At 42.0% G+C, this 24,360-nt stretch overlaps 1 pseudogene; it reads right to left on the reverse strand.

The window, feature by feature from the left end:
* LOC132476503 (charged multivesicular body protein 3-like) overlaps nt 1-21,481 on the reverse strand; it is a 51,838-nt pseudogene extending 30,357 nt beyond the window's left edge.
* Nucleotides 21,482-24,360: the final 2,879 nt, after the last annotated feature.

Here is a 24,360-nt window from a genome sequence, read left to right on the forward strand (position 1 = left end):
AGACATACATCTTTAATCAACAACCAACATATGGTGATGTGCCCTGATAGGGGGAGTTAATGGGGATGGGGACCAAGAAGTGGAAGGAGGAGTGGCCCTGCTCACCATCACTCCCAGTGGCCCACTTGAGAAATCTGAGTTTTCCATCCCTACAACTTTAGGCTCTATGGGTCTAGAAGTCATGGTTCCCAGAGACGGTGAGGGATCCCCTGCTCCGGAGCAGAGATGGCCTTGAAATATGGATGGGCCTGACCTACTCACATGATAATCACATAGGTTATCCAGTGATTCCCAGTAATGTCCAGTGATACCCAGTAATAGCTAATAATGTCAGGCAAGTCCCCAAGGAATCCGTATGTAACTGAATTTCCCTAGAGTAGAAGATTCTTGTGGTTAATTTCTTGGGCGCTTTAGAGACAGCCCTAAAAGAGCATCAGAGATAGGTTTGCAGTCAGACATTCAGAGGTATGAGTAAAGCAGGGTCCCTCTCCTTTCAGAGAGCCTCCCCACAAGCACACCTGGGTAGAGGGGAGCCACGCTTCCTCACAAGTGTGTCACCATACACCCAGGTTCCATGAATGCGTTACACGTGTGTGTGGGGATTCTGCTCTCTGAGCCTGCAGGGCAGCTGGGCGGGGCCTGGGGCAGCCAGAGAGAGCCTCCAGCAGAAATCAGCCTCTTCCAGACCTCCTCACTAGGTTTTTCTAAAGAAGCAAGATCTGATGTTGCTTCCCTCATGAAAAACTCAACAAGCATCTGAGTAGAAGAATGAAGGATATGGGAAGCCAGGTGGGTCCTAGAAAGATCTTGTTTTGACGTTTGCCAACTTAATGCATACTTCGTGGTGGCCATATTAGAAGGGATCAATGTGTGAGTTCTCTGGACTTTTTAGATTTCCTTAAATAATTCTCCATAGAGCTGTGTTGTTTCTCTATTCTGTGGCCAATTAAATCGGCCATCAGATCTTACTATGAAGAAAAATTCACCCGAAAGGGCATCACCTGGGTAAATATCCTTGAACAGAAGTGCTGAGTCAGTTTAGAGCTGGTCCTCACTCAGGCAAGTATTCTCCCTTCCTGGGGTGAAGCGTTGTTTCGATATTGCTCAAGAAATGAGAAAACATCTTATTCTTTCATACGAGTTGCCCTTGAGGTACCCAACATACTTTTGAATCTTCCCAGGCATCCTTCTTCCCAACCACCCCCCCGCCTTGATGGTGCCATATGCTTTCATCTTAGAAAGAAGTGCTGGTTTTTTACTTTCCCTTTATTTGCTGCAGGGCAGGGTCAGACAGTGCATCTATCCAGGGAGTGAGGTTCAAGAAGACTGTAGGGGAGAGGTATTGCTTCTGTCAGGAAGCCACGCTTGCTGAGCTTGTGGTCTACTCGGGCCCTCCATCGTGGCCTTGGGCAGGCCACTTGACCTGGGCCTCAGAGGGATTCAGTCACCAATGTAGAGCTGGTGGTGGCTTAGGGTGGGCTACTCTGACACCCAAAGAGAAAAGAAGCCTTGCAATTACCAAGAGCTTCTGCTGTGACAGGCTCACATGGAACTCCCCAACTCAGAATAGGACGTTTCTCACTTCTTTGTGTGAGAGTTTTTTTTGGTGTTTGAGTCAGAAGCAAATACAGGCAAAGTTACACTGGTTCCTCCAGTCTTACCAGCATTGGCTCCGAGAGCAAAGCAGTGACCATTCCAGATTTTCATCTCAAACCAGTGCCAACTGTTTGTCTTCCCACTGTTGGGTGGCAGGCCGAGCAGGGAGCAGGATGCTGAAGGGTCTTTTGTGTTTATCACCTCTTGTTTTTTATGATAACTTTATATGGTCGTTCCCAGCTACTAAACTCATACAGAGATCAGGACAAGGTCTCTTTGCTTCTACTTTTCTCCTTTATAACAACAAACAGAGTCTCCCGAGACTGGAAACATTTGTTTTCTCAGCCCACTAACTCCAACTACAGTACATTTCCTCCTTATCATCACTATTTAGTTTGTAATTATTCCAGTCTACAAACTCCCACAGAGGTTGGGGATAGCCGTGGCTAAATTGCATGAATCACTGATTTGGGGTCCTTCATTGTCATTAATAAACTCAGGACATAGGAGTCCCTAGAGGTCCAGCTCCTCCAATTTGATGAATATTTATGTTTACACTCCAGGGACAGACATGGAAGCTGTTGGCAAGGACCTTGCCATGAAGATCAGAAGTTTCATTTAAGTCTATCGTGATTGCAGGTTCTGTTTATTCTCTTGCTGTAAAATGGCTAATGAGAAGCTGATCTGGCTAAGTTATGAGAATGGCATCTAAAACAATGAAGAAATGAAACTCTAATCAGGCACAAACCACCTTTTCCCAAAGCTACAGATCAACAGATCTCAAGTTACCCTGACTTTTGGCTCTATAGGGAATTGAAAGGAATCAACCTAAAAGACAGCTGCTAAAAATAGCTCATCCCCAAATATTTTAAACTTACATATGAAAGCTATGTTTCATTGAATGGCTGTGAACATCAACAATTGTTGGTGGCTGTATGAGGGATGGGGAGACCTTTAGAGTTTGCCCTCAGTCTTAATTAGAAATCATATTGGCTTGCAGGCCTACATTAATTTACAGGACCGGCTAAGCTATGTATGACTAGATGTGCACAAGTAGAGGCACCAAAAGGAGTGTTAAACAGTCATCTTCATCATCAGCCAGCCAACACACAAATTACATGAAAGCCCTGGATACACAGAGAACAAGAGCTACACAACACCCCAGATGTTTTAGAATCATTTATCCTGCAGGAAGCTATGCAGTTTTCTTGTGTATCTTAAGTGAACTCATCGGCTGGAAATCTAGTTGTTGTGGATATTAGGAAATAGTGATACAGTGGCAGAGACCTGGGCTGTTGCTTGGCTTTGAGTTGGTGATCCATAGTGGGAAGAAGGTAGCCTAGGGAGTCCCTGCAGTGCTCCGTGGAAGTCATTTACATATGCTCTTTAGAAGTGTCCCTCTCTCACCAGCCCTTGGGGACATCACAGATGGCAAACAGGGAAGGCTCACGGAACCCCAACATCTGGTCATATGGTTCCACATAAGGAAAGAGGGTTAAATCTCTTTGATTAGAGTAGGTCACACACCCCTCTAGGACCTCCGTTCTCTCTGCTTCAGGAACAATGATCTTAAAGTTTCAGACAGATTTTTAATCCATTCAAAACCCAAGAATAGGGCTTCCCTGGTGGCACAGTGGTTGAGAGTCTGCCTGCCGATGCAGGGGACGCAGGTTCGTGCCCCAGTCCGGGAGGATCCCACATGCCACGGAGCGGCTGGGCCCGTGAGCCATGGCCGCTGAGCCTGCGCGTCCGGAGGCTGTGCTCCACAACGGGAGAGGCCACAACAGTGAGAGGCCCGCGTACCGCAAAACAAAAACAAACAAACAAAAAAAAACCAAGAGTAGCTATCTCAGTAAGAAGAACTTATTAACACAGAGATTTACATGAGTGAAACTAGTCAATAAGAGAAGAGACTTTGGGAGGATGAAAGGAAATGAAGAGAAAAGGGAGTGAATAACTAAACAGTTCAAGTCAGAGTTTGATTTTATTTCCCATCCCCTAATCTTCATAAACCAACATTTTTATACATTGGGTCTATCGATAAGAACCTGTTAAAAAATAAGGGAGAAGAGAGCCTTAAATAAATAGTAAAGCTAACAGAGACCCAGGGACAGATCTTTCTCTCAAATGCACAGCTTGCTGCTCCACATATAGTATCTTGAAAAATCTTTACTGCCTTCAAAGATACAGCCCTTGGCACCGAGCACCATGCCTCCAAGTTTAAAATGTGGACCTCCATATTTATGTTCCCCAGATGGTGGGATTTATAAATGCACCATGGGGTACTATTGAAATTAATAATTTAATTCATTTCCGTGATTGTGCCATGATTGCTAGTCATTATGGCAATAGCATAGTTAGCAGAGTCTCTCAGTTCTGGGATGTAGCTGAAGGGTAATCTCAGTGAGAGTAATTCCTCTGTCATCCTATTTCAAATGCAGTCAATCCCTTCTGAATGGGGAATAGCCAAAAGTTTCTGGAATTAAAATGAAGGCAGCATCAACCTAGTTAGATGAAGATGGCTTCAATTTATGTGATTTCAAAAGTTTGAAAGCACTCCTCTAAGGACCAGTGAAATGATCTGTGATTATTTAGCTTGGAGAAGGAACAGATAAGGAGAGACCCCAAGCACTGTCTCCAAACACACAAATCTCTCACTCTTTGTCTGTGGACAATCTACATCCAAACGCTTGAGAATTAACTGCACTTTTACTTTCTATTCCCACTTGTCTGCTTATCAAAGGAATATATTGGCAGCTGGACTAAATGACTTCTGAAGTCTCTTCCAGAGATTCTCAGAGATTCACCGAGTCAATGGTGGAGTGGAGGGAATAGTGGAAAAACAGTTCTGTATTTCCTCAAGGGAAGTCCTTGCTTCTCTCAGCCTAACGATCTGGAAGCCTAAATGTGCAAGAGGGAAAATTATTGGGCAATGGCACACATAAGTTTGGCCAATGTGAGCCCATTGGAATTTTGAACCCAAGAGGCTGTAGGAAACTGCCTTGGATTTATAAAGTGCCTCTTCTTCTTTGAGAAAACTAAACCTATTTCCATATTTCCCTTATTATCCTCAAAGTTTTTGTTAATCATAGAAGTAAGGCCTGACCTATAGATCCTCATTCAATAGCTAAAGGAACTAATCCATGAATAATAACATAATCCCCCAAAACGTTGGAAATAGATTCTGCTACCTTCACTCCTCACCTTGTTTCCATCCATTCGATTCTGCCTTTGGATGACTCTATTTCTGCCCAACGCTCAGAGCCTGAATGAGCAAGAAGAGAAGCAGAATGATTTCTTACATCACTTCCACCAGCAATAACCCTGCACGGGGCACAAGCTCAGACTCTGCCCACCACTGCATTCAAGAGAGGGGAAGAGTTAGTTAGGAAACAGAAAGCAGAAGATGAATATAGATACTCCCACCTCCCAAGAGGAGGACTGGGACCTAGCAACTCCATAAAGACCAGACCCTTCTCTTTTGCTTCACACTCCTGTCTCATGTGGGTCAAGGAGCTCTCAGGATGGGTCCAGGACACAGGAGCATAACTACCTTTTTGTCCCAACCTAGTATCAAAGAAAGCTTTAAAAAGGCTGTGGGTTTAGGGAAATGGCAACAAAAATTTGCCCTACTGTTGTTTTTCAGTAACTACACAGTAAACGTCACTGATGAAGTAAGTACATGATGACTGCAGGCAGGACACCCCAGTAATTGTTCTGAGTGATAACGGTGAACATTCCATGCTAAATGCCATGGGCTCCTTCCTTATCTCCCTAACTGCCTCACCTCTTACTTTCCTGACAGTTTGTACCTCTTCAATAGTGCTTCTCATACCATGTTTGAACTACAGGCTCTGAGAAAGTCTGCCCTACTCACCTCCATAGCTGTCCCTGTGACACCAACACAGGGATTCCCACATAGGAGAAGGTCGGGAGATGTTGCTGAATTACATTCATCTGATTAGTGGAAACAGTAGGTATCACTAAAGGGTGGGTGGTGGAATTTGCTCTATTTTCTTTCTGGTAATGAAAAGAAGAGGTAAGGAGGACCCAGACTCCTTAAGTATATTGCACCTTACCTATGTGACAAAAGAGAATGAAGTTAAGGTGGCATTTTTCACAGAAATGAAGGATCTCCTCTACTTGGCAACATTGAACACGTTGAGGGACAGGTGGGAGATTTGGAGCCACTGATTATTTTTCCTCTTCCCATTGCTCTCATGCAGTTGTTATTGTGGCTGCTGTCAGTGACACTTCACAGGTCATTACTTACTCTTGAAAACGCCTTCCAGTGACCTGGCAAAAGTATGTAGAAAACAGGCCCTTGGACTAAAAGTCAAGTGAATTACATCCTAATCCCAGCACTTTCCCCAACTTGCTGTGTGAACTTGTGCAAATCTTGAGCTGCCCTTGTTCTCAGCGTCCTCTTTTTAAGGGTGCCGTAGCGGAAGGAGAGTGGGCTTGGGGGTTAAACAAACATGGGTATAAATACCACACCTTACTTTTATGTTATGTAGCCTTGGGCAAGTTAAGTCACTCGCATAGTGTCAAGTTCTTCATTTTTAACATGAGGATAGCCTGTCCTAATACAGAGAACTTTAAATGAGCTCATACATGTAAAATGCTTTGCCAAATACCTGGCATAAACTAGGCATCCAAATATGTTATTTGCTTCACTTTTCTATAAAATGGGTGTTATAGGCTGAATGATTATATTCCTCCCAAATTCATATGTTGAAACCTAATGCCCAATGTGCTGGTATTAGGAGGTGGGGCTTTGGGGGGTGATTAGGTCATGAGGGTGGAGCTCTCATGAATGGGATTATTGCCCTTATAAAAGAGGCTCTAGAGAGCTACCTCGCTCCTTTTACCCTGTGAGGACACAATGAGATGTCAGCCATCTACAACCTGGAAGAGGGCTCTCACTAGAACCTGACCATGCTGGCATACTAATCTTAGACTTCTGGCCTCCAGAACTTTGAGCAACAAGTTTCTGCTGTTTATAACCACCTGGTTTGTGCTGTTTTGTTATAGCAGACTAAGACAATGGGGTTTCATCACCTCCTTGTCAAGTTGTTTTAAGGATCAAATGAGATTATAGATGATAACGTTCACTGAAAACTGCAAAATATGGTGCATTTGTATTCATGTGGGAATAAGAGAAACAGAACATAAATAACTAGGCACTATTGTATAATGCTCCAATATCCAAAGAAAATTATCTAGTGTTTTCAAAGTTTTTTTTTTGTTTATTTTTTTGGGTTTTTTTTTTTGTGGTACGTGGGCCTCTCACTGCTGTGGCCTCTCCTGTTGCAAAGCACAGGCTCCGGATGCGCAGGATCAGTGGCCATGGCCCACGGGCCCAGCCGCTCCACGGCATGTGGGATCCTCCCGGACTGGGGCACGAACCCATGTCCCCTGCATCGGCAGGCAGACTCTCAACCACTGCGCCACCAGGGAAGCCCTTCAAAGTATTTTTAAAACAATTTTTAAGAAGGAAACCAACATGAATTGTTTTTATTATAAGAAACCATTTGTGGGGTTGGGCTAGGGAGAGGAAATGAAATTCCAAGTGTGATAAGATATAGAAGGATGACAGAGGTGGCTCTGATTACACCTATATTCTGGCTCATCAGCAAAAGTGAGTTCCAATCCAAACTAAATGTGTCAGCACTATTTACAATAACCAGGACATGGAAGTAACCTAACTGTCCATCAACAGAGGAATGGATGAAGAAGATGTGGTGCATATATACAATGGAATATTACTCAGCCATAAAAAAGAATGAAATAATGTCATTTTCAGCAACATGGATGGACCTAGAGATTGTCATACTGAGTGAAGTAAGGCAGACAGAGAAAGACAAATTTCATGTGATATCGCTCATATGTGGAATCTAAAAAAGGGTACAAATGAATTTATATACAAAACAGAAATAGAATTACAGATGTAGAAAATAAACTTATGGTTTATTTATCAATCTTCCAATTATTTGGAATTATTATTAATTATTATGGTTATTTATAAATCTTCCAATTTATCCCTCCCCTCTTTCTTCAGGGGGGAAGGAGGGGAGGGATAAATTGGAAGATTGGGATTGACATATACACACTACTGTATATAAAATAGATAACTAATAAGGACTTACTGTATAACAAAGGGAACTCTACTCAATACTCTGTAATGGCCTATATGGGAAAAGAATCTAAAAAAGAGTGGATATATGTATATGTATAACTGATTCACCTTGTTGTACCCTGAAACTAACACAACATTGTAAATCAACTATACTCCAAAAAAAATTTTTTTAAAACACACAACAAACTAAATGTGTCAGAATAGAAAGATCAGTCCAATGACCATTTCAGTCAATCTTGAGTGATTCATGCTCATTGGAGACTTTGTGAAGATGGATAATGGCTAGAGTTCTTTGTTATAGCCTCCTGCTGAGTGTGCCAGGCAAATAAAAACACCTTGGCCACTCTAATTCAGTAGGACAACTCTTTCCAAACTCTGATGAAGGGAGCACTTTTCCACAGAATGTTTATAGCGCTCTGGAGTCAAATATGTTTAGGAAAATCTTTACCCTTATCTCAGATATTCACAGCACATATTTGTAGGGTAAAGCTTCTGGGAGGTCTTGGAGAATTAAGTACATTTGTTTAACCCAGAATTTCCCAAACTAATTAAACGATAAGACTTTTCCCCTTTCCTCTGCAAAGTCACAATTCATGGCTATTAGAACAATGTTTTATGTAAACACAAATCCAAGAAGATATCTGTCTCCCAACCATGGGCCCTGTTCTGTTATACAGGGGCCATAGTCAGTATGCCTCAGAGTGAGGTTGGTGGGAAACAAGAGCTTCAGGGCCTTTGCTAGATAATTGTGCATATTCTTCCATCAGTGTTGTGGAACCAGGCTGTCACTTGGAAGAGCAGAGATCATAGATGTATACTTCAGTATGGCAAATATTCACCACCACATGGACGCTGCAGAGGGTCTTGGGCGAGGGAGGCCTATGTAGCACCACCCAATGCCAGAGCACATTTCATTCTCATATCGAGCCATCAGCAAAGGGGAGTATGGAGAGAGAAAACTGAGGCACTGCCCTCATTCCGGAATGATGCAACAAATGCACTAAAAGTCAACCCACACCCCTTACTCTCCCTCCCCTGCTCAAAACCATTTCAGACCCAAATAATAGCTAAACTTGCCATTGAGAGAAATCTGGCATCTTCAAGGTGGTTATACAGTTTCTAAATTCACTCTCTGAACATGGTTCTAGCTTAAAGAGCAGAAGCTTAAATCGAGTAGTAAAAATCATACGGAGTAACAGGACACAGGTTTCAAATCCTTTTCCCCCAGTGCCTTGTGCCCACACACACACACTTATTCTTCTATTTATTTTCCTCCACTATTCAGATTCATTGGCATCATCCTTTCCTCCTAGCGATGATCTACACCATTGTCTTCTTGCCACACAATCCAATTCAAGACAATTGTTTCTTATCCACTGTGTGCCAGGCACTGACTTAGAGTCATCCGTTCTCGGGGTCATCTTGGAGCAGACTCATCTTGGATTCTGCCTTCTCATGCACGGTATTTAACTGATTACAAAATCCCATCGATTCTACCTCTGAAATATCACCCCACTGTTACCAGATCTACTTCCTTAACTATCCTCCCACAGCCCTCCTTCTGGTCCTCATCATTTCTCACCCAGAAAAATGCAGCAGCCTGATGGGTCTTCCTGCCTTCAGAATTAATCCACTTCCATGTTTGGGCAGCCAAAGATCTGACCATGAAATAATGATGCTCTGCATCATCTACCGAAAACAGCCTCAACTTTAGGCAACAGCATGAGGGGCCCTTCATAGTCTGGCCCCTCAGTACCTTTGCAATTCCAAGTTTCCAGGACTCTCACCTTCTCCCTTTCCTCCATCATACCTCCCCCAGCAACAATGGAGTCTTATTCATTATTCTTAGTATATAATGCTAGGTCTGGCACAAAGCAGGTACTCAGCAAATTCCTGTCAAATGATATGTGGCATAAATGTATGAATGAATGGATGAAAAAGTAAATATATTACTTTCATACTGCTGCTGTAAAAAGTTACCACAAATTTATTGGTTTAAGACAGCAGTCCTGGTACATCCCTGGTGGCCCAGTGGTTAAGAATCCACCTGCCAATGCAGAGGACACGGGTTCTTTCCCTGGGCCAGGAACATCCCACATGCCACGGAGCAACTAAGCCCGTGTGCCACAACTACTGAGCCTGCGCTCTACAGCCCATAAGCCACAACTACTGAGTCCTCATGCCACAACTACTGAAGCCCGTGCGCCTAGAGCCCCTACTCCACAACAAGAGAAGCCACCGCAATGAGAAGCCTACACATCACAATGAAGAGTAACCCCCACTCGCCACAACTAGAGAAAGCCCATGCACAGCAATGAAGACCCAACGCAGTAAAAAAAAAAAAAAAAAAGACAGCAGTCCCCAAACTTTTTGGCACCAGGGACTGGTTTCGTGGAAGACAGTATTTCCATGCAGGGAGGGTGGGGGGTGGGTGTGGGGGGATGGTTGTTCAGGCAGTAATGTGAGCGATGGGGAGTGGCAGATGAAGCTTCTGTCACTTGCCGGCTGCTCAGTTCCTGCTGTGCAGCCCTGTTCCTAACAGGCCCCGGACTGGTACCGGTGCGCAGACCGGGGGTTGTGGAAAACTGGTTTAAGACAACACAAGGATATTATATTATAGTTCTGGAAGTCAGAAGTCCAAAATGGTTTAACAGGGCTGCATTCCTTCTGGAGGCTCCAGGGAAGAACCTGTTTCCTTGTCTCTTCCAGTTTCTAGAGGCCACCTCATTCCCTGGCTTAATGCCTCTTCCTGTATCTTCACATCACTCTAAACTCTGCTTTGATCATCCCATATCCTTCTTCTCTCTATATCTCTGACTTTGACACTCCTGCATCCTTCTAGTAAGGACCTTTGTGATTACATCAGAGTCTATCTGGATAATCCATAATAATCTCCCTGTCTCAAGTGCTATAACTCAATCATATGCAAAGTTCCTTTTGCCATGTAAGGCAACATATTTAACAGTTTGGGAGATTAGGATGTGAATGTCTTGGGGTGAGAGGCATTATTCAGCCTTCCACAGTGAATCAATAGATTTTTTTTTAATGAGAAGTATCATAGTAGTATAAACTGCCAGGGAAAATATTAAAAGGTGAGTCTAAACTCTGCTTAGAAAATCAAGGAAAAGCTTCACAGAGGGAATAGTGCTTGAGCTGAGTTTGAAGCATATGCAGGAGTTCTAAAGGGACACAGGGAGGCAGCTCTTCTATGTGGAGGAAAGAGCATAACCAAAAGCAGAAACATGGAGACAGGGGCCAGTGGGTTGACATGAGAGAAGCACAGGTTTCAAGTGGAGGGTACAGTGAAAGGGAGAGTGGACTGGAGGGCAGGATCTTACATGCCACGCTAAGGAGTTTGGAGTTTACTCTGAAGTATGTGGGGAATCATTTGGGAAGCAAGCAGGGATATGAAACAATTATGTTCTAGAACAGCACTCTCCAATAGAACTTTCTGCAGTGATGCAAATGCTCTCTATCTACACTGTTCAATGGGCAACCATGAGCCACATGGGCTATTGAGCACTTAAAATGTAGCCACAGTAACTGAATTTTAAATTTTATTTAATTTTAATTAATTTAAATGTAAATAGTTATATGTGGCTTGTGGCTACCATATTGGACAATACTGTTCTGGAAAGATCACCTGGAGGATGGACTGAAGGTGATTTGTAGGTATGGGAGACTAAAGGCAGGGAGCCCAGAAGGCATCTGCCCAGATGAAAAGCGAACACAACCTAAAATACTGGCAGTAGTGATGACAGTTGGTGGAGACATTAGAGAGGGTTGTCATACTAGGAGTGTTTGGTTGATTGAATGTAGGTATAGTCAAGTCTAAGAAGAATCTCAGTATCTCATGTGGGTGGTTGAATAGTGCTATTCACCAAGTTAAAGGAGCAGAGTTTAAATGTTATGATGATAAGTTTAATTTAACAGACCTACTTTTAAGCTTCCTATTAAATGGAAACATTCTAAAATAAATATGTCTACAGCTCACAAGAGGGAGATCTGGGCTGAAGGTATAGGTTTGGAAACTATCAGCACATAGGTGAAGGCTGAACCCCTGGGTGAGGATGGTTTTACCCAGGAGGAGTAAATAGCCTAGAAAAGCAGAGGGTACAAGACAGAACCTCAGGGAGAACCAGCATAGGCTGGGAGGAATGGATTCTTGAGCTATGAGGAAAACGAGGAGAGAGTGGGGTTGTGGACTCCGAAGGAAGAAGAAATAAGGAAGGAAATGATGAGTTTTTCTTACAGAGCTCAAATGTAATAGTGACTGAAAAGTTGTCATGGGATTTGAGACAGGTGACAGCAAGAGCAGTTTCAGCAGAGTGGGGATGGAGGTTGATGGGCAATGGAAGCCGAAGGAGTCATGGGTAATTGTGAGGGAAAAGGCAGAGGCACCATTGTAGACCCTAAGCATTAACTCTTGTCTCAATGAGCTTGACTGAGAGAAAAAGAGAAGGAGACCAAAGGGTAAAGGGGAATGCAAAGGCAAAAGATAGGTGAGATTTACTCCCATTTACATGCAGAAGGCAAAGAGACTAAAGCTTGGGGGATGCTGAAAATATAGGATAGAGGAAAAGGGGATGGATAACGCTGCCAGCTGTCCAAACCAAGCAGTCTATACTTAGTTTTCCATATGATAAAAGCAAACAAAAACACATAGGTGTAGATTCCATTTTAAAAATTCCATTTGAAAAATATAATTATATGTGCACAAGTAGTACAGTCTAATGTAACATGTAAGCTATAACATAGATTTTTATCAGTATGCTTTCCCTGTCAGGCCATCTTTGGTCCACAAATTTAATTAAAGAGCCTCTGGTATTTCTGTCGAAACCTCTGACACATCAGAGAATGACTGATAGAGCAAGGTCTCTGCATCTCAGAGAATTAGCCCCTTGTCATTTGCTGAGCCAAGGCCAGAATGACCTTCTTTCCAGAAGCATCAGAGGTGACTATAGGAGCAAAGTTACAAAAGTATAAAATCATTCCCAACTTGCCCCTCAGATTTCCCCACTGCTTCACTACCAGCACCCTACACACACACACACACACACACACACACACACACACACACTTACACAGACACACGCAAACAGTACTTTACATAAGGATAGCTATCTTAGTCTGTTCTGGCTACAGAATACCATAGATGGGGTGGCTTATAGATGACAGAAATTGATTTCTCCCAGTTCTGGAGGCTGGCTGGCTTCCTGATTCATAGATGGTCATCTTCTCACTGTGTACTTACATGGCAGAAGGATCTCTCTGGAGCCTCCTTTATAAGGACACTAATCCCGTTGATAAGGGTTCTGCCCTCATGACTAATCACCTCCCTAAGGCTTCACTTCAAACACCATCACATTAGGGCTTAGGCTTCAACATATGAATTATGGAGGGGGTGGGAGGGACAAAAACATTGTCAATGACAATGAGATAGTTGTGACCTGGGCTCATCTCCCACCTTCACTCTGACAGCCACCAGTAGGTTTAGAGTTGTCTCTAAGAAGTGGCCTCAGTAGAGTCAGGGGAACCGAAAGGAAGAAGAGAAGGGTCAGGAAGAAAAAGAAGATGGAAATACAGAGGTTCCTGCAGGAGGGAGTGTGAAATTAACACTCATGACACTTGAGGACACCTGGACATTTCATTAGCCATCATAGATTTTGGTCTTGGGAGTGTCAAGCCCACACAGAGAGTCAGATTAAGTAATATGGGAAGAGTGACTATAGGCCAGTGCTTTGTAAACTCTCTGAGGAAGAGGAGGAGGAGTGGGGCGGGAAGAAGGAGAGGAGAAAAGGGGAGGGGAGGGGGATAGGGAAGGTGAAGAGGAGGCCGCAGAAAAGGCCAATGCAACTATCTTCTGCTACTCCCTGAATTCTTCACATATCCCCATGTCATCAGCCCGTAGTCCCAGTCAAATGCTGGGGTTGAAAATCTGTTCAATGCTAATGGGACTCTAGTGGGAGATTTCTTTCTCTTTCCTGGCACTCCAAACGGTGGCAGCCTGGCCCTGTCTATTCATTAATGCCTGTTGGTCAATACTGAAGGAGATGACAGAGTACTTGCAAATGACACAGCCAACATGTATTCCTGTGTCTCCAAGGAAGGGAGAATCTGCCAAAAACTCAGATCTTTTTCTACGGAAAGCTAAACAATAAAAGAGAAGAAGAAGAAACTTGGAGCTGGAAGAGTAATTTCAGGTTCGCTATCATTTTCAGATAAGGAATATGTGGCTCACAGATGCTTAATGAATTGCCCAAAGAAACAAACCAGAGACCAGGTCTCCTGACTCCCCATCACGTTCCCTTTCCACTGCTTCAGAGGCTTTCAGATTCAGTTCCCTGGAGGCATCCTGGAAAAAAGAGTGGAAGGAAGCCCAGTTGAGTGAGCGGACTCTGGGTCCCCCACCCCTTCAACCACATTTAAACATAGTGATTGCTTTTGTCTCCCCTACACACACACACACACACACACACACACACACACACACACAGGGCTTCTACATAATATTTCATTTGAAGCAAATTTCTGTTTCTAAAACTAAGTTAAGAAACACTGCGTATACCATACTTCTATTTATGTTTTACATACAACAAGAAACAAGTCCTTGTTCTAAAGACTCATTATCAAATACAGAAGGCTTTTTTCAATAGGAATATGACGTGAAACTGATGAGAGAGTGAACTGAATAGTGAGAGTGGGTGGAAAAAGAGTTAGTGCAGAAAGAGTCCCATGCAGAAGGTAGATCTTTCTCTGGAGAGCGTATGACAGTGTTTCTCAAACTGTTTTTGTACATTGAAATCACCCAGAGAGCTTGTTAAAGCACACATCTCAGACCCCACACCAGAGTTTCTGATTCAGAAAGTGTGGGGTGGAGACCAAGAATTTTCACTTCTAACAAGTTCCTAGATGCTGCCGATGCTGCTGGTCCAGGGACCGCATTTCGAGAATCACTGGTGTAGAGTATAGACGGTTGAACAGGAGTAGCTTCTACAGCAGGTCCTCACGATGCTCCCAGCTGAACTTTTGGTATAAAGCAAGAACTTCTTTCTGAGGCAGTATTATTCAACTGGTGCAAATAATATCTGGAACTTTTTTTTAAACATCTTTATTGGAGTATAATTGCTTTACAGTAGTGTGTTGGTTTCTGCTTTATAACAAAGTGAATCAGCTATACATATACATATATCCCCATATCTCCTCCCTCTTGCGTCTCCCTCCCACCCTCCCTATCCCCACACCTCTAGGTGGTCACAAAGCACCGAGCTGATCTTCCTGTGCTATGTGGCTGCTTCCCACTAGCTATCGATTTTACATTTGTTAGTATATATAAGTTCATGCCACTCTCTCACTTCGTCCCACCTTACCCTTCCCCCTCCCTGTGTCCTCAAGTCCATTCTCTACATTTGTGTCTTTACTCCTGCCCTGCCTTTTTAAGACAAGGAAAAATGCTTATGTTATGATGTTGAATAAAAAAGAATATGATTTCAATGAGAAAAGATAATAGGAAAGAAACTGAAATGTGCTAATTATTTTCCCTGCTGCACAAAGCAGACAGTATTTGATCTCTAGACATTATGTAGATATGGTAGTTGGTGGCTGGTATGGGAATAAATGCTTATATCTATATGTGTATCAGAGCTACTCATCCATTTAAAAACCATTCATAAACATTGGGGTTTGGGGTGGAAATAAATTTCTATTTATATGCATATGAGTGTCATATGCACTCATTCCTTCCACAAATATTTATAAATGCCTACCAGATGCCAGGCACTGTGCCAGGCACTGGGGAAAAGACACATGTTCATTGCCTGCAGTCCCATGAAAGAAACAGGAAGTGAGATAAGAACTAATAGAAGTTTATGGAAAATTCTGTGGAGAGGGAACCATTTGTTTTGACAGATATTGAGCTCCATTTTGGACAATTTAAGTTTGGGTTTGTGGAACATACAGGGTGAGAGATCAAGTAGAAAGCTGGAAAATGTGTAACTCTTGAGGGAAACCTGGGTTGGAGGTGTAGATTGGAGTCTCTAATTACAGGTATAGATGATTCCTCCATGAACATGAGTGACATATGAGGAAAAGAACACCAGCTAGATGAGGAGGAGCCGGTAAAGAAGCTTGAGAAGATCATGCATAAAGTTAAGGACATATCGGGGCTTCCCTGGTGTCACAGTGGTTGAGAATCTGCCTGCCGATGCAGGGGACACGGGTTCGAGCCCTGGTCTGGGAGGATTCCACATGCCGCAGAGCAACTAGGCCTGTGAGCCACAACTACTGAGCCTGCGCGTCTGGAGCCTGTGCTCCGCAACAAGAGAGGCCGCCATAGTGAGAGGCCCGCGCACTGCGATGAAGAGTGGCCCCCGCTTGCCACAACTAGAGAAAGCCCTCGCACAGAAATGAAGACCCAACACAGCAAAAATAAATTAATTAATTAAAAAAAATTAAGGACATATTAATACTTCTTTTTTAAACAATAGTGATTTATTTGCTTGATATAAGATTCCTGTAGTAATTTAGTCAGTATACCCTGCAGGAAGGAGATGATATGCTGAACTACTCATAACATGTCTAATACTTCCTGGTGAGAGTCAAACCATACTCAGTATTTTCATGTAAATCATGGTGTCTTATTTAAGTGAGCAAAGGTTTATCCTCACAAACATAATGCTCAAACCCTAATGAATAATTTTTCTAATAGTTTTCTCCTTAAGGCCATTAGCTTTCACTCATTTAGTCACATCTATGTGTGTGTATATATATATATATATATATATAGTATTGGTCATGTGCAAAAAATAAGTCAATTTCCATCAGTCTAGGGCGCTAACGGATTTGTAATGTAATCTCACATGTTTTCATGTGTGTGCATGCACACACACACACAAACACAATCTTTTACCTTCTTCCTTATTATCTTATCTCTCTTTGGGTGTTTAAGGTACAATTACAACTCTGAGACTGTCACACCTCTAGTTATAGTTGTCATGAGCTTTTACAATTTTAAGTAAAAATCACTCCTCAGTCTGTGGGTTAATATTCAATTCAATGTACATTTAATAAGCTCTTTTGTCCATGTTGATACAATAGTGGGTTAGAGGACTATTTCTGCACTCACTGAACTTACTGAGCAATAAGTAGCCTTTTTGAGAAAAGAAAGTTGGCTTTCCAGTTATTTATGTATACAACAGTATACATATATATTTAAAATGTGTAGATGATGTTTTTGTTATTTTGTTATATATATGGTTTCAGGTTGTCATTTTGGTCATTGTGCAAGTTATACATGTGTAATACTGTACTTATAAGAATTTAAGATTTTCAAGGTTTGGGAGTGAAAGCTTTGACTACAAAGAAACAACACAAGGGATTGTTGAGGGTGATGGATCTGTTCTGTATCTTGATTGTGGTAGTGCTTACACAATTCTGCATTTGTCAAAAGTATAGAACTCTACACCCCCAAATTTACTATATGTAAATTTTAAAATAAATTTAAAAATTTAAATGCTGAATCTATAATAGTTGCTACTTTAAAGGATATTGTTTAAAATAAATTCAACTTGTCACTTTATGGTCAAACCACTGATACACACACACACACACACACACACACACTTCTCTTTATAGAACTTCCACACAAGGTTACTTATTTGCTTGTAATCTTACTCCAGGGAAGTTCGGTTGACTTTCTCAAGATACGGTGGAAGGGGGTTGTTCAACACTTTTTGCCTGCGATACCTCCAATTTCTACTTGTTCGTTAAGAGAATTCTCCAGAGACATGTATTACAGCACTCTGAGAACAATATTCACACCCACTGATGAAGAGTGAAAAGAGAGAGCTCAGGGTTCAACTCTGGGAAACAATTGAGTGGCTACATGTGTTACTTAGGAACTAACTTGGAGCAGGTACTTGGAAAGAAGCAATTAAAACTGGTGACAAATACCTCCCAGAGTATATGGGGATTAAGACTTGTGCTCAAGTCTTCCATCGCTGCCTCTGTGAACACACTGGACTTCAAGTACACATCTCTTTATCCACTCTATTACCTCATGGCCATTACTTGCGGGTGATAGATGCTGGTGTTCACAGAACAGCGTGCTGATGCATTTTTTCCTGCCATTGTATGTAACATGTTTTCTAATTCTTTTGCTCTATTCAGCATTTGACCCCAACGATAGGGGATTATGGTATTAACTCTCTACCCAGCACACATTCTTTACAGACTCTCACTAAATACTGTAAGCCTGCTGCAGATAGGAATAAAAGTGAAAGCATACCGTCTGGTCTTAAGCTGAGCACACAGAGGGTCGTGATCCAATTGGAAGGCAAGCAGAATTTTTAAAAAGAAAGAGGTTTGACCAAATTTTAATCCTTGTCATTTTCATTTCTCTTACCCTGTGGATTTGGGTGATTTTATTTACACTGTCAGCTTGAGCCTAGGGATTGGAAATCAGGCTTTTATGGAGATTATTAAAAGTACATAGAGTACACTAAAGGTTGGGCTAACTGATATATGCTGCTAAAAATATGAATGTGAATGCCCTGGTATTAGATGCCACTGGCGTACATTTCATCCTCCTTAGAAGGTTATTCTTGGGAGCTGGACCTGCCGCAATGGTAATGAGATGCAGGCTGTCAGGGTATTTCTAATAGGGAGTGAATGACCAGGGATGGAGACGAATTAGCATTACTCAGATGAGAAGGTAGCTCTTTATACCATTAATTCCAATGCAAAGTAATTCCACCTCCGTCTCCTGAAAGAGAGGGTATTGTAAATTGGGGGCCAGGGGTGGGGAGAGGAGGAGGGCAGGGTTAAAGCTTCAAGGGTTTATTGATGGCGTGGACAGGCTGCGATGTCATCCAAGTCTCTAGGCTGGGTTTTTTTGGCCTGAGCTTCTCTGGTGACTAGATGCATGACTAGTGACTTGGTTAGGTAATGTTATATAGGCCTAGATGACAAAGATAAAGCTCTAGACCTCAGTCACAGTCTTTAAGACCTCAGCAGATAAAAATGAAATGGATTACTCAATCTCAAAATACTAGGAGCATTCATGCTTTGACAAAGCAGGTTTAGGATCTCAAAGACATGGAAATACCATGTTACAAAGTAGTTGACTATGCAAGACTGGTGTCCTTGCAAGGTTATAGATTATGATAATCTTAACAGGCTTAAGAGGGATTTAGATAGATGCATAGGTCACAGCTCTATGCTGGCCCACCATGAGAAAATGGGGTATTTTAGGGACTTATTTCCAATTATGAGGGCCAATAGCATCCCCAGGCCTGCTGCATAGCCTCCTTGGGTGTCACTGATAGATCAAGAGTCACTGCTATGCTGAAGCTTTGAAGTGTGATCCACACCTAGAAATGGGGAGGAAGGCAAATGGCTTGAAACAATTGACCATGTGTTTATTTCACCTGGTGCTCGCAAGTCCCAAGATCTGGACCATGATGTTGAGTTTATGAACTGAGGTTTGTATCTCTTTGTCATGTCCTAGATGCCTGTGTATAAAAATGTGCTATCCAGGCCACAGAAGAGGAACCACTGTGAAAGGCGGACCTTCAGTGTCTTCATTGCCTGAAACCTTAGCTCTGAACAACTTGTCGCAACTCTCTTACATTCTACATCCTGACTTGTTCCTCATCCTCTTGGCTTCAGGTCTGGTAATTTATTTTCCATTTTACAGCCTTACCCACTCACCCCTAAAACCAGCCGCCCTCTGACTAAAATGTTTATTTCCCTCTTAAACTTTGATCCCAATTCCTGCTGTGATGGTACTGCCCTCATGCATACTGAGTAAACAGCCCCACCTGCCCACATGGACCGCTCTAATCAGTGTGCATCCATCTCCCAAGAGAGGCTCGCCCTCCAGGTGTCCCACAGTCCCCAGGTAAGATCTGTTTAAGGACACTGAGTCAACTGCTACCAGAAAGAAGTAAAATATGTCCTTTAGTGTGATGGCATACAAACTGCTATGACTCTGACTCATACCAGCCCAATCCTCCCTCATTAATTGTCCTTTTAAAACATAAACGAACATGTTATGCTATTTATATGTTTTTTCAAATCGGGTTTCACACGTTTTATTTACTGGATTTGCATAAGTCAGGAAGGATAAATATGAGTTCTCTCTTTAGTACAACAGTACTAGTGACATAATGACAAGTCCAGTGTCCTGGCCCATATTACATAGCAAGTGAATTACAGAGCTTAACGCACTTGGTCATTGCTTCATCTGCTACCTATGTTCCCTTGGACTGAGATCCTCCGGAAAACAGGGATCAAATCCATGTGGTCCCTCTCTATGAAAATTAACAAATAAATTAGATGATAGGATGATAAAATCGATGCTGATGAGAGTGATAAATATGCTTTTCATTTCTAACTGTATAAATCAATTTATTTTCCTGATTTTCATATCTGCATGCCTTTGCACTGTTTCCTCTACTTAGAATGCCCCAGAGCAGCAGTCCCCAACATTTTTGGCACCAGGGACCAGTTTCGTGGAGGACAATTTTTCCACAGATGGGGGGTATGGTTCAGGTGGTAATGTGAGCTATGGGGAGCAATGGGGAGCTGGAGATGAAGCCTCAGTCGCTTGCCTGCCACTCACCTCCTGCTGTGCAGCCGGGTTCCTAACAGGCTGCGGACTGGTACCAGTCCACGGCCCTGGGATTGGGGACGCCTGCCCTAGAGATTGTGAAGTAAGTCAGAAAGAGAAAGACAAATATCATATGATATCAGTCATACATGGAATCTCATTTAAAATGATACAAATGAACTTATTTATAAAACAGAAGTAGAGTTACAGATGTAGAAAACAAACTTATGGTTACCGGGGGCAAGCGGGGGAGGGATAAACTGGAAGATTGGGATTGACATATACACACTACTACATATAAAATAGATAACTAATAAGGACCTACTGTATAGCACAGGGAACTCTACTCAATGGCCTATATGGAAAAGAATCTAAAAAAGAGTGGATATATGTATATGTATAACTGATTCACTTTGCTGTACAGCAGAAACTAACACAACATTATAAATCAACTATACTGCAATGAAATTGTTTTTAAAAAGGTAGTCCCTTTACACTCACTTTACAACACTAAAGTTAATAACATCATAACAATATATAAATAATGTATAATAGTATAATAGACAATAATATATATGCTATATATAAAAAAGAAAGAATGCCTTCCACCTGCCTTATTTGACTAGAAAATCTCTCTTCATCTTTTAGAACCTGACACCTGTGTAACCTCCTCTCTGAGATCTGCACCTATCACTGCCCCTCCCCACCTCCAAACAGAATTAACTATGTTATAAACTGTTACACTTAGCATATAATTCTTTATGTAATTTTTGTTTATCTGTATGTTTTTCCCACCAGATTATGGACAAGGCCAGCCTCAATTTCATAGTCTTTTTTGCACTCTAATCTCTGCCATGGTGCCCAATAAGTTACAGATACTAAAAAAGGATTTTTGGAACCAAATGTTATGAAGATGATGGTGATGAAGATGATCAGGCAGGAGGATGATTTCACTCCTTTCAAGAGAAATAGAGCTTTTCCAGCTTTATGAACTAGTCTTCCATTTAGAATAGTATATTAGTCAAGATAATCAACACAGGCTGCTATAAAAAGCAATTTCCAGATATAAGTACTATTGCCCAATACAAAGCTATTACTTACTCGTGAGCATCTGGTGTTGCTTGGGCATCTTCCATTGTGTGACTCTTCCACCTTAGAATTCTTTGCTTCCAGCTATTTAGATGGGAGAAAATGTAAAGAAGACACATGAGATTTTTAACACACTTGGCCTCAAAATAACACTCATCACTTCTGCTCCTGTTCCATTGGCTGGAGCTTGGGAATCACATAGCCTATCTAACTTCAGAGTGACCCAGGAAAGGTAATCTTCCTACATGTCCAAGAAGAGACTCCAAAATTGTGAACACTAAAAGTTTCTTGCAATAGTCTAAACTTCTGGACACCAAATACCTATTTTACTTTCCTCTCACTCACAGAGCATGCTCACTTCACCCCATGGAGGACAATGCAAGGTCTCATCCAATCACCACCACCATATCAATGTCCAGAACACCCGGGGAATGCAGCATCTTCTCCATCAGTCTTATGTAGGATCTCTAGGTGTAGTAGCCTACATATTAAAAAGACAAGTAATCTGTACCCTATTTCCCCACCAATCACAACCCATTTAGAATGGAAAAAAGGACAGAAAAATAATCCCGTTTGCAAAGGGAAATAATAGGTAACACTCAGCATGATGGTCCACAGCCATGCTGAGCCCCTCTGAGTCAGCACTGTGAAGCCCATAACTTCTGGGCAGGGTGGATGTGTGTGAAGTTGGCTCTAAGAAGGACTCCATTTTTTGTTCTTCTTCTTGGCCACATATGAAGTGGGCTTGGTGGTGGGGGGCTACCCTTCCTTCAGAACAGTGCACCTCTAAAAGCTTGACTTCCGCTCAGTCTGGAATGGGCTGGCAACTCGAGAATTGTTTTAAGCCTTGAGCAAGGAAAGACGTTTCAAGTCCAGGCCCCTGGTTTCTTTGGCAATGCAATTCTAAAACTTAGAAGGCATATGATATATTTGCTTCCAGTCAGGTCCTTGTGTCAGTAAGCACACCCAGAGTTATTCTCTAGACATTTTTATCAAATCTACTTTTGTTTTTCTTCTTTCCCTCCATGCATTTCTCTCTTTCAGTGTAATTACCTAAATGAATTGAGGCTATCAGAAACAATAGGTGGGAAGGCCATACCCTTGATTTGATATTTTAGTTCAAGTAACTTCATTCAATTGAGAACTTTTACTGGATATTTGCCACTTAAAGCCTACCTTTAGTACTACGTCTTACTGTCGGAATCTAAAATAAATTTATTTTCTCTAATCTGATAGCCCGAATTTCTGGACTCTGTATTCTGTTTTTGCTAGCAAACTCATGAATTCTTTCCTGAGTCATCTCTTTCCTGTAATGCATATATCTAGATTAGCCAAAAACACTACTAAGACTCTGTTTCCTAACCATTTCCTCTGATGATATTAGCTGTGATGTGACTACCTTCTAATTGTACCAAATTGTACCAGGCAATAATTGTACCAAATGATTTGTCATTGCATAACCTGAATTTCCATCTTTCCAGGTTCTGGTATTATGGGGTTGGCCAAAAAGTTCGTTCAAGTTTTTCCATAACATCTTACAGAAAAACCCAAATGAACTTTTTGGCCAACCCAATAGTTTCTTTTCAGCCTGTTGCTAAACTCCTAAACCAATGATATACATTAAGTCTAGTGTAACAGTCAAAGAAATCGATTTGGTTATGTCAATACTCCACTTCCGGTACCAATTTCTGTATCAGAGCAATACATACCAGTTGCTGTAACAACAATCTCAGTGATCTCACACATAGGTTTATTTCTCCCTTGTGTCACTGTCCAATGCAAGTCTGGCAGCTCTCCTTAGAGGCTGTCTTCCAAGTGGTTATTCAGGAACTCAAACTCCTTCCCTTTCATGATGCTGCAATCATAAATCAGTGGCAACTAACCTCACTGTGGAAGGGGAAGCAAAAGCCAGAATATTGTTTAAGATACTTCTAAGGGGCAGAACTAGAAGTGGCTTATATCCTTTAGTCCAAATTTTTTTGGCCAGGACCCTGTCACATGACCCCAATGCAACAAGGAGGAAATGAAATGTTTCTATGTGCTCAGGAACAGGAAATGGGACTGAGGGGCTTAGAGCTGTCTATCCTGTATTAGAAAGTGTCATTTACTTGACTCTTTACTAATGACTGGCCAAACTGAGAAGAGAAGCCCTTTCTTTTCTCAGTTATCAACTAGATGATTGGATAATGATGACATTTTATTTTTATACTAAAAATGCAGGATCAAAGTACTTTAAAATTGTGAGAAATTTAAGGCAAGTATAATTTTTTACCACTTAAGATAAAACGGAAATACTAAGAGGTTCCAAGGGACGCACTGTGAACCATCCAACAAGCCACCAGATCTTTGGCTTTGAAAAATAAACTGCTCTGACCAAATCATCATAACACAGGCAAAGTAGTGTGCAAACTGGCCATAAATGAGTGTTAAGCATGACCGCGCAGTTCCTCACAATGGCGATGGCTCAGTCTAAGTGAACTGATTACCTTTGTGCTCTAGTCAGACTCAACAGTCACCCAACTCCCTCTCCTTTGAAAGGCACATCTCAGCCCAAGGAGACAGAGGACCTGATCCACCACCAAGTAGTAATCAGAGTAGTAGTACAGTGGAAAGAACACAGGTGCTGAGTGCAACAAATCTAGGGTCTTCAATTGGTTGTATGTCCTGAGCAAGTAATTTGAAACTCCTCTGAAACTCAGGTCCCTCATCTCTCATCTGTGAAATGGAGAGTAATATATCCATCCTGCATAATATTGTGAGCATTACATATGTGTGTGTGTGTGTGTGTGTGTGTGTGTAATTGTGGCTGATATTCAGACAATATGAATTGGTCAGAGTACTCTCAATGGTCAGTGTTCATGCTATACTAGGTATTAACTATTTTAGCATCATCACCTACCTATTTATTTATTTAGGCCTACAACAT

This window comes from Mesoplodon densirostris, chromosome 2 (assembly GCF_025265405.1).
Source record: "Mesoplodon densirostris isolate mMesDen1 chromosome 2, mMesDen1 primary haplotype, whole genome shotgun sequence".
NCBI classification, from domain to species: Eukaryota; Metazoa; Chordata; class Mammalia; order Artiodactyla; family Ziphiidae; genus Mesoplodon; species Mesoplodon densirostris.